This window comes from Chiloscyllium punctatum, chromosome 9, assembly GCF_047496795.1.
Source record: "Chiloscyllium punctatum isolate Juve2018m chromosome 9, sChiPun1.3, whole genome shotgun sequence".
NCBI classification, from domain to species: domain Eukaryota; kingdom Metazoa; phylum Chordata; class Chondrichthyes; order Orectolobiformes; family Hemiscylliidae; genus Chiloscyllium; species Chiloscyllium punctatum.
In genome coordinates, this window is record NC_092747.1 from 8,461,015 (window position 1) to 8,474,270 (window position 13,256).

Here is a 13,256-nt window from a genome sequence, read left to right on the forward strand (position 1 = left end):
CGTGTAGACTATTTTATAAATTGGAAAAACCTTTAGAAATCTGAAGTACAAAATGACTTAGGAATCCTCATTCGGAATTCTCTTAAGGTTAACATGTAGGATCAGTTGGCAGTTAGGAAGGCAAATGCAATGTTCGCATTCATTTCAAGAGGGGTAGATTACAAGAGCAGAGATGTACTACTGAAGCTGCATAAAAGTCGAAAAGTGTGGCGCTGGAAAAACACAGCAGGTCAGGCAACATCCAAGGAGCAGGAGATTCGACATTTCGGGCATAAGCCATTCCTGATGAAGGGCTTAGGCCCAAAACTTTGACCCGCCTGCTCCTCTGATGCTGCCTCATCTGTTGTGCTTTTCCAGTGCCACACATTTCGACTCTGATCGCCAGCATCTGCAGTCCTCACTTTCTCCTGAGGCTGTATAAGACTCTGGTCAGACCACATTTGGAATATTGTGAGCAGTTTTGAACCCCATATCTAAGGAAGGATGAGCTGGCCTCGGAAGGGGTCTGGAGGAGTTCACGATAATGATCCTGGGGATGATGAGCTCGTCATATGATGAATGGTTGAGAACTCTGGATCTGTCTTCGATGGAGTTTAAAAGTGTGAGCTGGCAATCTGATTGAAACTTACAGAATACTGAGAGGCCTGCGAACGTTGAGATGTTTCCACTAGTGGGAGATACTAGGTTCCAAGGGCACAGCCTCAGGGTGAAGGGATGACCCTTTAGAACTGAGATGAGGAGGAATTTCTTCAGCCAGAGGGTGGTGAATCTGGGGACTCATTGCCTCATTGATTAGTAAGGGGATCAAGGGTTAAGAGGAGAAGGTAGGAGAAAGGGGTTAGGAAACATATCAACCAAAATAGAATGGCAGAGCAGGCTTGGTGGACTGAATGGCCTAATTCTGCTCCTATTTCTTATAGTCTTATAATGTCACATTTATTAGATTAGATTAGATTAGATTACTTACAGTGTGGAAACAGGCCCTTCGGCCCAACAAGTCCACACCGCCCCGCCGAAGCGCAATCCACCCATACCCCTACGTCTATATCTACATCTACCCCTTACCTAATGCTATGGACAATTTAGCATGGCCAATTCACCTGCCCTGCACATCTTTGGACTGTGGGAGGAAACCGGAGCACCCGGAGGAAACCCACGCAGACACGGGGAGAATGTGCAAACTCCACACAGTCAGTCGCCTGAGGCGGGAATTGAACCCGGGTCTCTGGCGCTGTGAGGCAGCAGTGCTAACCACTGTGCCACCGTGCCGCCCACCAATTTATATTCTCCCTAATAAGTTTTTGCCAATGCACCTACTTATTTGTATCCCTCTGCAAACTCCTTATGTCATTTAATAATTTTGGAATGCTATTAGTGTCTTTTACTATGAAGACTGATGGCACTTCCTTCACCCCCATTATTATTTCCCCAGCCTCATCCTCTAAAGGACCTATGCTCATTTTAGCTTTTCTCTGCCTTTTGCTGTCTGGCTTGATATATTTGCAATTAGACCCACAAGAGTTTATTTCTCCCTCTTGACTTTTTAAATGATCTTTTGCTGGTTAATAAAACTTTCTCAAACCTCTAGCTTAACATGAATCTTTGCCATATCCTAATTTTGTTATTTTAATCTGATGCCATCCTTAACTGAAATAAAATACAGAACTGAGGATCCTGTACAATCTGAAACAAAAAACAGAAATTTCTGGAGAAACTTGACAAATATAGTAGTATCCATGGAGAGAAAGTAGAGTTAATGATTTGAGTCCAGTGACCCTGGATGTAGGTTTGCTCGCTGAGCTGCAAGGTTCATTTCCAGACATTTCGTCACCCTACTAGGTAACATCATCAGTGGGCCTCCGGGCGAAGCACTGCTGCTGATTCCTGCTTTCTAATCATATGTTTGAGTTTCTTTGAGTTGGTGATGCCGTTTCCTGTGGTGATGTCATTTCCTGTGCCTTTTCTCAGGTGATGGTAGATGGGGTCTAACTCGCTGTGTTTGTTGCTAGAATTACGATTGGAATACCATGCTTCTAGGAATTCTCGTGTGTGTCTTTGTTTGGCTTGTCCTAGGGTGGATGTGTTGTCCCAGTCAAAGTGATGTCCTTCCTTATCTGTATGTAAGGATCCAAGTGAGAGAGGGTCATTGTCGTACTGTGGCTAGTTGATGTGCATGTATCCTGGTGGCTAGTTTTCTGCCTGTTTGTCCAATGCAGTGTTTGTTACAGTCCTTGCAAGGTATTTTGTAAATGACATCAATTTTATTTGTTGTCTTTTAAGTTCATTAGCTGCTGTTTTAGTGTGTTGGTGGGTTTGTGGGCTAACCTGATGCCAAGGGATCGGAGTAGTCTTGCAGTCATTTCCGAGATATCTTTGATGAAGGGGAGAGTAGCGAGCATTTCCGAGCATGTTTTGTCTGCTTGTTGGGGGTTATTGCTGAGAAATCGGCAGACTGTATTCATTGGGTACCCATTCTTTTTGAACACACGGTATTGGTGATTTTCCTCTGCTCTGCATAGTTCCTCTGTGCCGCAGTGTGTAGTAGCTCATTGAAATAATGTTCTGATGCAGCTACGTTTGTGGGTTTTGGGATGATTTGCTTCTGTAGTACAATATTTGGTCCATATGTATTGTTTTCCTGTAGACCTGGTTTAAAGTTCCCCATTGGCTGTTTGCTCTACTGTGACATCTAGGAATGGCAGTTTGTTGTTGTTCTTTAGTGAATTTTATGCCAGTAAGGGTATTATTGTTGGTCTTGAATGTTTTTTCTAATTTGTTTCATTTCGTGATGAAAAAGGTGTGATTCACGTAGTGGACCCAAAGTTTGGGTTAGATGGGTAGCAGAGCTTTTATTCCTTTTATTCCTGATGAAGGGCTTTTGCCCGAAACGTCGATTTCGAAGCTACTTGGATGCTGCCTGAACTGCTGTACTCTTCCAGCACCACTAATCCAGAATCTGGTTTCCAGCATCTGCAGTCATTGTTTTACCTGGTTAGCAGAGCTGTTTGTTCGAGTCTCTGCATTACTGCCTCTGCTAAGAACCCTGATATCGGAGATCCGATAGGTGTTCCGTTGGTTTGTCTGTAGGCTTTGTTGTTGAAGGTGCAATGTGTGTTAAAGCAAAGGTCCACTAGCTTGACGGCACTGTCCTTGCTGATGAAGTTAGTGGTGTTTGGTGTATGCGTCTTTGGATCTTCTAATAGTGTAGTCAGTGTTTCCTTTACCAGGTTGATTGATGTAAACAGGGCTGTTACATCAAAGGAGACCGTTATTTCATCCTCTTCTATCTTGGTGTCTTTGATGGTTTTTTTAGATTAGATTAGATTACTTACAGTGTGGAAACAGGCCCTTCGGCCCAACAAGTCCACACCGCCCCGCCGAAGCGCAACCCACCCGTACCCCTACATCTACCCCTTACCTACACTATGGGCAATTTAGGATAGTCAATTCACCTGACCTGCACATCTTTGGACTGTGGGAGGAAACCGGAGCACCCGGAGGAAACCCACGCAGACACGGGGAAAACGTGCAAACTCCACACAGTCAGTCGCCTGAGGCGGGAATTGAACCCGGGTCTCTGGCGCTGTGAGGCAGCAGTGCTAACCACTGTGTCACTGTGCCGCCCCCTAGTCTTCAGGAATTCTTGGGTGGAGTGAATGGAGTGGTGTGAGTCTTCTACTAAGTGTTTTAGTCTTTGGTGTAGCTCCCTGGCCAATCTGTAAGTTGGTGTTCTGGGTAATGAGTTTATGAGGCGGGGGGGGGGGGGGGGTGCTCTTGGTTTGTAAATTTTGGGTAATCCATAGAATGGTGGTGTGTTGGATCCATCTAGTTTCATTTTTTTGGAAGTCCATCTTATTTATTTCTCGAGATTTCTAAAGTTTTTTGAGTAGGGCTGTGATTTGGTTCTCTAGTTGTGGGATCGCATCTATGGCTACTTGTTGGTTAGTATTGGTATGTGTAAGTTGTGTGTTCGCTTTTTCAATGTAGGCTCTTCGATTTATAATGACTATCAAGTGTTCTTTGTCTGCAGGTAGGAAAACAAGGTTTTTATCTTTTTTTTGGTCTTTCCAGTGCTTTCCTTTCTTGTGTATTGAGTGCGCTTCCTTCCTTTTTTTTGCTTAATGTTGGTGTGACTGCCTGTCTAAGATTTTGCTGGGTTTCTTCTGTGAGTTGGTTGTCTTTTAGTTTTATGTTGGATGCAGGTTTGCTCGCTGAGCTAAAAGGTTCATTTCCAGATGTTTTGTTACCCTACTAGGTAACATCTTCAGTGGGCCTCATGCGAAGCAATGCTGAAAATTCCTGCTTTCTATTTATATGTTTGGGTTTCTTTAGGTTGGTGATGTCATTTCCTGTGGTGATGTTATTTCCTCTGGTGAAGTCACTTCCTGTTCCTTTTCTCAGGGGGTGGTAGATGGGGGTCTAACCAGAACTCTATCAACAAGCACATCGAGTTGGTATTCACCAACATTCACTACAACCTGAACAAAATGTTCAAACTCCTGTACTCAATGGTCTGAGCAATGAAGGCAAGCGTGCTTAACACCTTCTATACCATCCTGTCTACCTGTGATGCAATTTTTACAGAATTGTGTAATTGAACCCCTAGGTCTCTCTATTCTACAACAGTACCCAGGGCCCTACCTGTGGTTAGCACTGCTGCCTCACAGCACCAGGGTCCCAGGTTTGATTCCAGTCTTGGGCAACTGTCTGTCTAGTTGACACATTTTCCCCATGTCTCCGGGTGCTCCATTTTCCTCCCACAGTCCAAAGATGTGCAGGTTAGGTGAATTGGCCGTGCTAAATTGCCCGTAGTGTTAGGTACATTAGTTAGGGGTAAATGTAGGGGAATTGGTCTGGGTGGGTTGCTCTTTGGAGGATTGGTGTGGACTTGTTGGGCCAAAGGGCCTGCTTCCACACTGTAGGGAATCTAATCTAATCATTAACCGCTCTTGTTTGTTTTACCAAGGTGTAATACCTTGCATTTATTCAAATTAAACTCCATCTGCCATCACTTAGTCCATAGGCCCAATTAGAGTCTTTGAGTCTTAGAGATGCACAGCACAGAAACAGACCCTTTGGTCCAACTCGTTCATGCCGATCGTCCCCAGGACCTTACCATTAAGTGTATAAATCCTGCCCTGATTTGCCTTTCTAAAATGCAGCACCTCACATTTATCTGAATTAAACTCATCTGCCGCTCTTTGGTCCACTGGCCCATCTGATCAAGATCCCATTGTACTCTGAGGTAACCTTCTTCTTTGTCCACTACACCTTCAATTGATCAAGATCCCGTTGTAATCTTAGATAACCTTCTTTACTGTCAACTTTCCCACCAATTTTGCTGTCATCTGCAAACTAACGCACCACGCCTCCTAAAGTCTCATCCAAATTGTTTATATAAATAACAAACAAAAGTGGACCTTGATCCCTGTGGAACGTCAGTGGTCACAGGCCTCCAGTCTGAAAAACAACCCTCCATCACTTCCACCCTCTGTCTCCTACCATCAAGCCAATTTTGTATCTAATTGGCAAGCTACAAAGTTACTGAGAGGACTGTGGAGACCAAGTTACTGAAAGTACTTAAAGAGAAGACAAATGGGTTTATGAAATATTGGATTGTGGAGGGACATATGAACTTTCATGAGATGAGGCCTGGAGCATATCAAACTCAATTTTGTTGAATGGCAGAATAGACTTGTATTGAGTATTTCTGCTCCTGTTTATGTTCTTATTTTTACCCAGTCTGTCTTATATGTCCCATGCTACGTAATTGTCAACTGTTCTCTTAAACTGGGTAAAAACAATGACTGCAGATGCTGAAAACCAAATACTGGATTAGTGGTGCTGGAAGAGCACAGCAGTTCAGGCAGCATCCAACGAGCAGCGAAATCGACGTTTCGGGCAAAAGCCCTTCATCAGGTCGCATTAAGAACATAAGAAGGAAGGGACAGCATTGTCCATGCAATGTATCAGAACTGCCCCACCATTTAATAAGATTATGGCTGATCTAATTCTGACTGTAACTTTGTTTTCTTGCCTGATTTTCTTCCCACAGATCCTGTCAGACCTGCTGTGTTTCACCAGTAATTTCTGTTTTTGATTCTGGTCTCTAGCATCTGCAGTTTTTTTGTTTTATTTCAGGCCTCAAGTCTGCTCTGCCATTCAACAAGGTCAAGTTTGATCTGCTCCCTGCCTCAACTCCTCTTTCTTTAAGTACACAATTTATTTCTTTTTATTCACTCACAGGATGAAGGCATCGCTGGCTAAACCAGCATTTATTGCTCATCCCTAATTGCCCAGAGAATTGCTGTAGGTCTGGAGTCACATGTAGGCTAGACCAGGGAAGGATGGCAGATTTCCTTCGGTAAAGGACATTAGTGAGGCAGATGGGTTTTTTCTGATAATTAGGTAATGGATTCATGGTCATCATTGGACTCATAATTGTGGAATTTCAAAACCTGAATTCAAATCCACCATCTGCCATGGCAAGATTCAGGTCCAGGTTTCCAGAATATTACTTGGGTCTCTGGATTAACACTCCAGTTTTAATGCCACTGACCATTGTCTCCCCTATTTCACTCATACAATCACACAGAAGAAGCACTTTAGCGCAGAGTCTGCACTGCTAAAAATATACTACTATCTACGCTAGTCCCACTTTCCTGCACTAGGGCCATCGCCTTGAACTTTATGACACTTCAACTGCTCATCCAAATACCTTTCCAAAGGTTGTGAGGTTTCCTGCCACAGGGGTGGCACAGTGGTTAGCACTGCTTCCTCACAACACCAGGGAACCAGGTTTGATTCCAGCCTCAGGTGACTGTCTGCATGGAGTTTGCACATTCTCCTCTGTATCTGTGTGGTTCCCCCTGGGTGCTCTGGTTTCCTCCCACAGTCCAAAGATGTGCAGGTCAGGTGAATTGGCCATGCTAAATTGCCCATGGTGTTAGGTGCATGAGTCAGGGGGAAATGGGCCTGAACGAGATACTCTTCAGAGGGTTGATTTGGGCTTGTTGGGCCAAATGGCCTGTTTCCACACTGTAGGGATCCTAATCTAATACTCTCCCAGGCAATACATTCCAGATCTCTACCACCATCTGGTGTAATGATAAAGTTTCCTCTAAACTTTTAAATCATGCACCCTTGTTATTAACATGTGGAACATTGGCATGATTGCCTGGCCAGCATTTATTGTCATCCCTAGTTGCCCTTGAGAAGATCACCGGTGGTGAGTTGCTTTCTTGAACGGCTGCAGTTCACATGCTGGAAGGTAGATCTACAATGCCCTGCACTGCCCAATATTTCAATAATCTATCTACCTTCTCTTTAAATACCCCTTTACCCTCACTTTGCAAAATACTGTGCCCTTCAGTTTATGAGTTTAAATGGGACAAGGGTGGGAAAAAAAAAGGCCGGCCCCGCCCCTTTGGGAGTAGGCGCGGTGCTGGTCGGGATACTGGAGGACCTGACCAGTTGTTGGCGGTCGTTGTTGGCAATGCCGGCCTTGAATCGGACAGTCGAAAGGTGGCAGTTCGGGCGCTTCGTGATTTGTTTTCAAATATAAATAGATTTTCTTTTTTTAAAAAAACTACACTCTTCCTCCTGTATCCCCTGGGGGATAATCAAGGTGAAGAAGTGAAGGATGCCAAGTTTCGGCAGGACTGCTGAATCGCGGCGAGATCAGCACCGAGCTCCGTTGCCCAGAAACGCCGAGAGGTGAAGTGGCTCTTATTTTTTGTGGTTTGTAGGTCTTTCTTTTCTCACAGGAGAGTCTTCATAGAATGTTGTATACACGGAGAATATGATCACTGCTTCTCTTGGTGACAGATGGAAGCCGTTGTTAACATTTAACCGTCGCTCGGTCCTCGGGCCGCTCTGTGGAGGTAAACATTGGTTGATGCGCATGCGCGTCACCCTTGGTGGTGGGGGTGCATGGCAGCACCATTGAATGGAAATCCGCTTTTTCTCAGTTTGCTCAGAGTCCACCGTATTGTATCATAGAATCCTTATAGTGTAGAACCAGGCCCTACAGCCCAACATGTCTACACTGACACCCCGAACAGTGACCCACTCCCCTACCCTATTATCCTGTATTTAGTCCTGAACAATGCACCTGACCTAGACATCCCTGAACGCTATGGACAATTTAGCATAGACGATTTATCTAACCCCCACATCTTTGGACTGAGGGAGGGAACCAGAGCACCCAGTGGAAAATCACACTGACATGGGGCGAAATGTGCATACTCCACACAGCTCTAAATGAGCTCCCTTGGCTGGATGGCTAATTTGCATTGTAATGATGCAGTGGGCTCAATACCCTCACCTCCTGGTTACCATCAAGGATGCTCCCTTTCAGCTTGTCCCTCCCCTGAGTCATAGTCACCCGCAGGTTCAACTGACACCAGTTGTACCTCTCTGATGGAGAGCAAACCTGTGGCCTGGTAGAAGTATGGTGACTTTACCTATTTAGGGAACCTGGAGAAGGTGGTGCTGTGCATTCTTGCATTTAGTCTAGGTGTTCCAAAGAAAGGTCATATTGGACTCAAGGTCTTCAATGTCGTTTGGGAGAGAGCTCCAGGGCTGAGTCCCAGAAATAGTGGAGAAATGACAGTACGGTTCCTAGTCAGGATAGTGGTGATTGATTGATCTAGTAGGACACGTTTGGGCAGTGGTAGTCCAATATTTCTGCTGTCCTTCTCCACGTAGATGCTAGAGGTTGTGGGTTTGCTGTTGAAGAATCTTTTGAGAATTTTCTTTTGATAAAACATGCTGTTGCTACTATGAGCCTCAGGAGGAGGGTCTTAGCTACTGACCTCCTCTATAAATGTATAGCAACTAGATTATAGACCCAGGACATTGTTGGCATTAGGTGGAATTTAAACATTCAGAAAATAAAACAAAATTTAATAGATTTGTAGCCAGTCCATCCCCAATTACTAGTATTATATATTTTTAACTTTGGGCTTCTGTGCATTATGTCACAACTGGTTGTTAATTTTAATTCTATCATGGAATTTGGTGTTGCAGGCAAAACCACATTTGCCAATCTTTAATTGCTATTGAACTGAGTGGCTTCCTATGCCATTTCAGATAGCCGAGCACATTGCTGTGTTCTCAGGATATTAATGCTGGTATTCATACAATATCATTGTCACTTTTCTATTCCTATAGCTATTCCTATCTAATCTAATTTGCTTGACAGTAGGTGACAGAGAGTGGTGTTGACAGTGTGTTGCTGGAAAAGCACAGCAGGTCAGGCCGCATCTGAGAAGCAGAAAAATCGACATTTCGGGTTGGTGGAGGATTGTTTTTCAGGCTGAAGTTCTGTGATCAGATTTGTTCTGTGGGGATCACTGCTGGGTCCACAGTTGTTTGCCATTTACATAAGCAATTTGGATGTGAATATAGGAAGCATGGTTAGTAAGTTTGCAGATGACTGCAAATTTGGTACAAAATTGGTGAGGAAAGTTATCGAAGATTACAGAGGGATCTTGATCAATTGGGTAAAAACAATGACTGCAGATGCTGGAAACCAGATTCTGGATTAGTGGTGCTGGAAGAGCACAGCAGTTCAGGCAGCATCCAAGTAGCTTTTTGCCCGAATCTTGATCAATTGGGCCTGAGGGTGAAGGAGTGACAGATGGAATTTAATTTAGATAAATGTGAGGGTGTTACGTTTTGGGACGGTGAACAAGGGCAAGACTTACACAATTCATTGTCGGGCCTCTGGGAAGTGTTGTAGAACAGAGTCTCAGGAGTTCAGGTACATAGTTCATTGAAAGTTGCATGATTGGTAGACTGGATGATAAAGCATTTGAACAGGCTTGCCTTAGTTGCTCAGACCATTGAGTATAAGAGTTCGGACATTATGTTGCGGCTGAGGATGTTGATGAGGCTACTTTTGGAGTATTGTGCGCAATTTTGGTCACCCTGTTGTATGAAGGACATTATTAAATTGGAGAGGGTGCAGAAAAAATCTTACAAAGATGTTGCTCAGACTGGAGAATTTTGAGTTATATTGAAAAGTAGGATAAACGGCTTTTTTTGTATTAGAGAGGTGACCTTAGAAGTTTACAAAATCCTGGGCATAGATAGAGTGAATTGCAAATGTCTTTTCTCTAGTTGCGGAGCTCAAAACTAGAGAGCGTAATTTTAAGGTAAGAGAAAAAAGATTGAAAAGGGACACGAGGAACAACTTTCTTTTACACAGAGGGTGGGTCATATATGGAAGGAACTGCCAGAGAAAGTGGTAGATGCAAGTACAGTTACAACATATAAAAGTGATTTGGACAGATACGTGAATAGGAAATGTCCAGAGGAATATGGGCCAAATGCATGCAAATGGGACTAGGTTGTTTTGGGAAACTTGGTTGGCATGGACAAGTTGGACAGAAAGATCTGTTTCCATACTGTATGACTTGTGACTCTGAAGTAGCACTAATATTTGACAGTATCTACTGTACTGTTTAGAAATAATTACAATTTTGTGATTGGTTTGCATTTGGATTATTTATGGGGTAGACGTCTACCTCTTATGTTATTCGTGATATTTTTCTCCCAGCGATTTACCTGTTTCTAAAGATTTTAAAATAGCTGAACAGTTGGAATGGAAATCTAGGTCAAAATTCAATTTGCAACACATTTTAAGTTTTCTTTAACTTTGAGGGAAAGCATTAAGAAAATATCAAATCTTTTTCCAGAGCCAAGTCTTTTCCTTCCTGTTTCTTCCCTTGCCTGTATGAAGGAAACACCGTGGGCGGCACGGTGGCACAGTGGTTAGCACTGCTGCCTCACAGCGCCTGAGACCCGGGTTCAATTCCCGCCTCAGGCGACTGACTGTGTGGAGTTTGCACGTTCTCCCCGTGTCTGCGTGGGTTTCCTCCGGGTGCTCTGGTTTCCTCCCACACTCCAAAGATGTGCAGGCCAGGTGAATTGGCCATGCTAAATTGCCCATAGTGTTAGGTAAGGGGTAAATGTAGATGTAGGGGTATGGGTGGGTTACGCTTCGGCGGGGCGGTGTGGACTTGTTGGGCCGAAGGGCCTGTTTCCACACTGTAAGTAATCTAATCTAAAGTAATCTAATCTAAAAAAAAACTTTTCAGCGATACATAGACTCTAGATGTTCACTTTGAATCGTATTAGTGGATGTTGATAGGATATCACCAAGACAGTTTTAACAGCAAAGGCTGATTGTAGCCATCATCTGCTATTGATGTGTCTATTTGGTAGGATTTTCTGCATAGTAATTAAAAATGAGAATCCAAATGCCCTACCTGGAATCCACAAACTGATCACTAATATCAAAAAAGACCTCACAAAGGTATACTTAGTTCTTGCATAACTGCAAATATCTGAGACAATCATGACTGTTGATGTTTCTTCTTTTAACTCCTCTTCAAGGAGCCTTTCAAGAATTCTGCCTCACTTGACATCAAGTAAGGGCATTATGGGTATCTGCTGGTAGTTCCATCATTGTGAGCTCTATTATGCATGGTAAAAAGTTTGTTGGCATTGCATTTGACACTATCTTGTGGCTATGTTTACAATGGGCTGCTTTTGTAGTTAATAGCTATACACTGACAGTGGTGAAATATTGGCCTGGTAATTGTGGCGTTCATCATACCCTCCCATAATGTGAATGAAATTTACATATTTTAACATTTGTTTTTAGAATATACACGATACTAGAAAAGTTATAATTATGCCAATTCCTATTTGCTCTCAGAAAATAATGATTGGTATTATGGTCCCAGTTGATGTTACTACTGGACAGGAATGAAACCGGGCCTAATGGAGTTTTTAAGAAAGATAGCACAGTGGTCATTCAATGAGCCAGATGCACACAAAGCTACAAACTTTCTTTAACAATAATCATCATTGCCATTGAATCCCCAACTATCAAAATTCTGCAGGGTTACCATTGACCACAAACTAAACTGGAATAGGTCAGAGGCTAGGAATCCTGCAGAGTGACTTGCCTCCTGACTGCCCAAAGCCTTTCTAAAAGGCAGGAGTGTGATGGTATACTGCTGACTTACCCATGCAATACTCAAGCTTGACACAATTCCGGACAAAACAGCCTGTTTCATTAGCACCACATCCACAAAGATTCGCTGCTGAAGTTCATCAATTTGTGAAATTCGCAACTTAGACAGCACCTTCCAAATCCGAGATCCCTACCTACTACTATATTTAGTGGGATAAGCATAGCAGACACATAGAAACACTATCTGTAATTCAATCTTAAAGACTCTCCCTATCCTTACTTGGAAGTATATCACCATTCCCTCATTGTCGTTGGGTCAAAATCCTGAAACTTGTTATATAAAAGCGTCGTTGATGTATCAACACCAAAGACACTGCAGCAGTCCAAGAGGATATCTCACATTGACCTTCTTAAGGACAGGGAAGGATGAAGAATAAATGCTGGCTCAGTTAGCCAAGCTTGACATAATAAAAGCAAGATAAAGCAGAATTTTATACCTTTTCAAACTGCTGCTGGCCGTCTGGTGCAGTAAGAGGTACAGTGCTGTTAGGACAATTGATGCAGGATTTTGATGCAGGGACAAAGGCTGGCAATATGGTTCCAAGTAGTATTGTGTGCAATTCTGGTCTCCTTCCTATCGGAAAGATGTTGTGAAGTTTGAAAGGGTTCAGAAAAGATTTACAAAGATGTTGCCAGGGTTGGAGGATTTGAACTATAAGGAGTGTGGTACGTGTATGGAATGAGCTGCCAGAGGAAGTGGTGGAGGCTAGTACGTTTGCAACATTTAAAAGGCATCCTATGCCTTTCTATGAATGGGAAGGATTTGGAAGGATATGGGCCAGCTGCTGACAGGTGTGACTAGATTGGGTCGGCATGGACAGGTTGAACCGAAGGCTGGATTAGTGGTGCTGGAAGAGCACAGCAGTTCAGGCAGCATCCAACGAGCAGCGAAATCGATGTTTCGGGCAAAAGCCCTTCATCAGGAATTGTTTCCATGCTGTACACCTCTATGACTCTATTATGTAAAAGGACAATTGATAAATTAAAATAACCATGCTTTCCAAATGCAGAGCATGATTTGAAAGATCTTAAAACACACTGCAAACAAAGTCTCCTCTGTTTCCTAACTACATTACTTTACAATGTCAAATCCAGAGAGATTACCCGTGCGTCTCAAATCCTTAGTCAGTTCAATTGCTCCTTTTCGTGTGAACTGTGAAGCCATCACGTGTGAATGCTCTCAAAACCATAGGCTTAGTCTTCTTCA

General features: G+C 43.3%; 1 protein-coding gene across 4 annotated transcripts in view; it reads left to right on the forward strand.

The window, feature by feature from the left end:
* Positions 1-7,456: 7,456 nt before the first annotated feature.
* Positions 7,457-13,256, forward strand: part of emsy (EMSY transcriptional repressor, BRCA2 interacting) — a 94,344-nt gene continuing 88,544 nt past the window's right edge. For 3 of the 4 annotated variants that reach the window (XM_072576821.1, XM_072576823.1, XM_072576824.1), the window contains exon 1: positions 7,457-7,716. The gene's annotated coding sequence lies outside the window, so the exon portion shown is untranslated. The remainder of the gene's footprint in view (positions 7,717-13,256) is intronic. The other variant, XM_072576825.1, reaches the window with a different exon arrangement.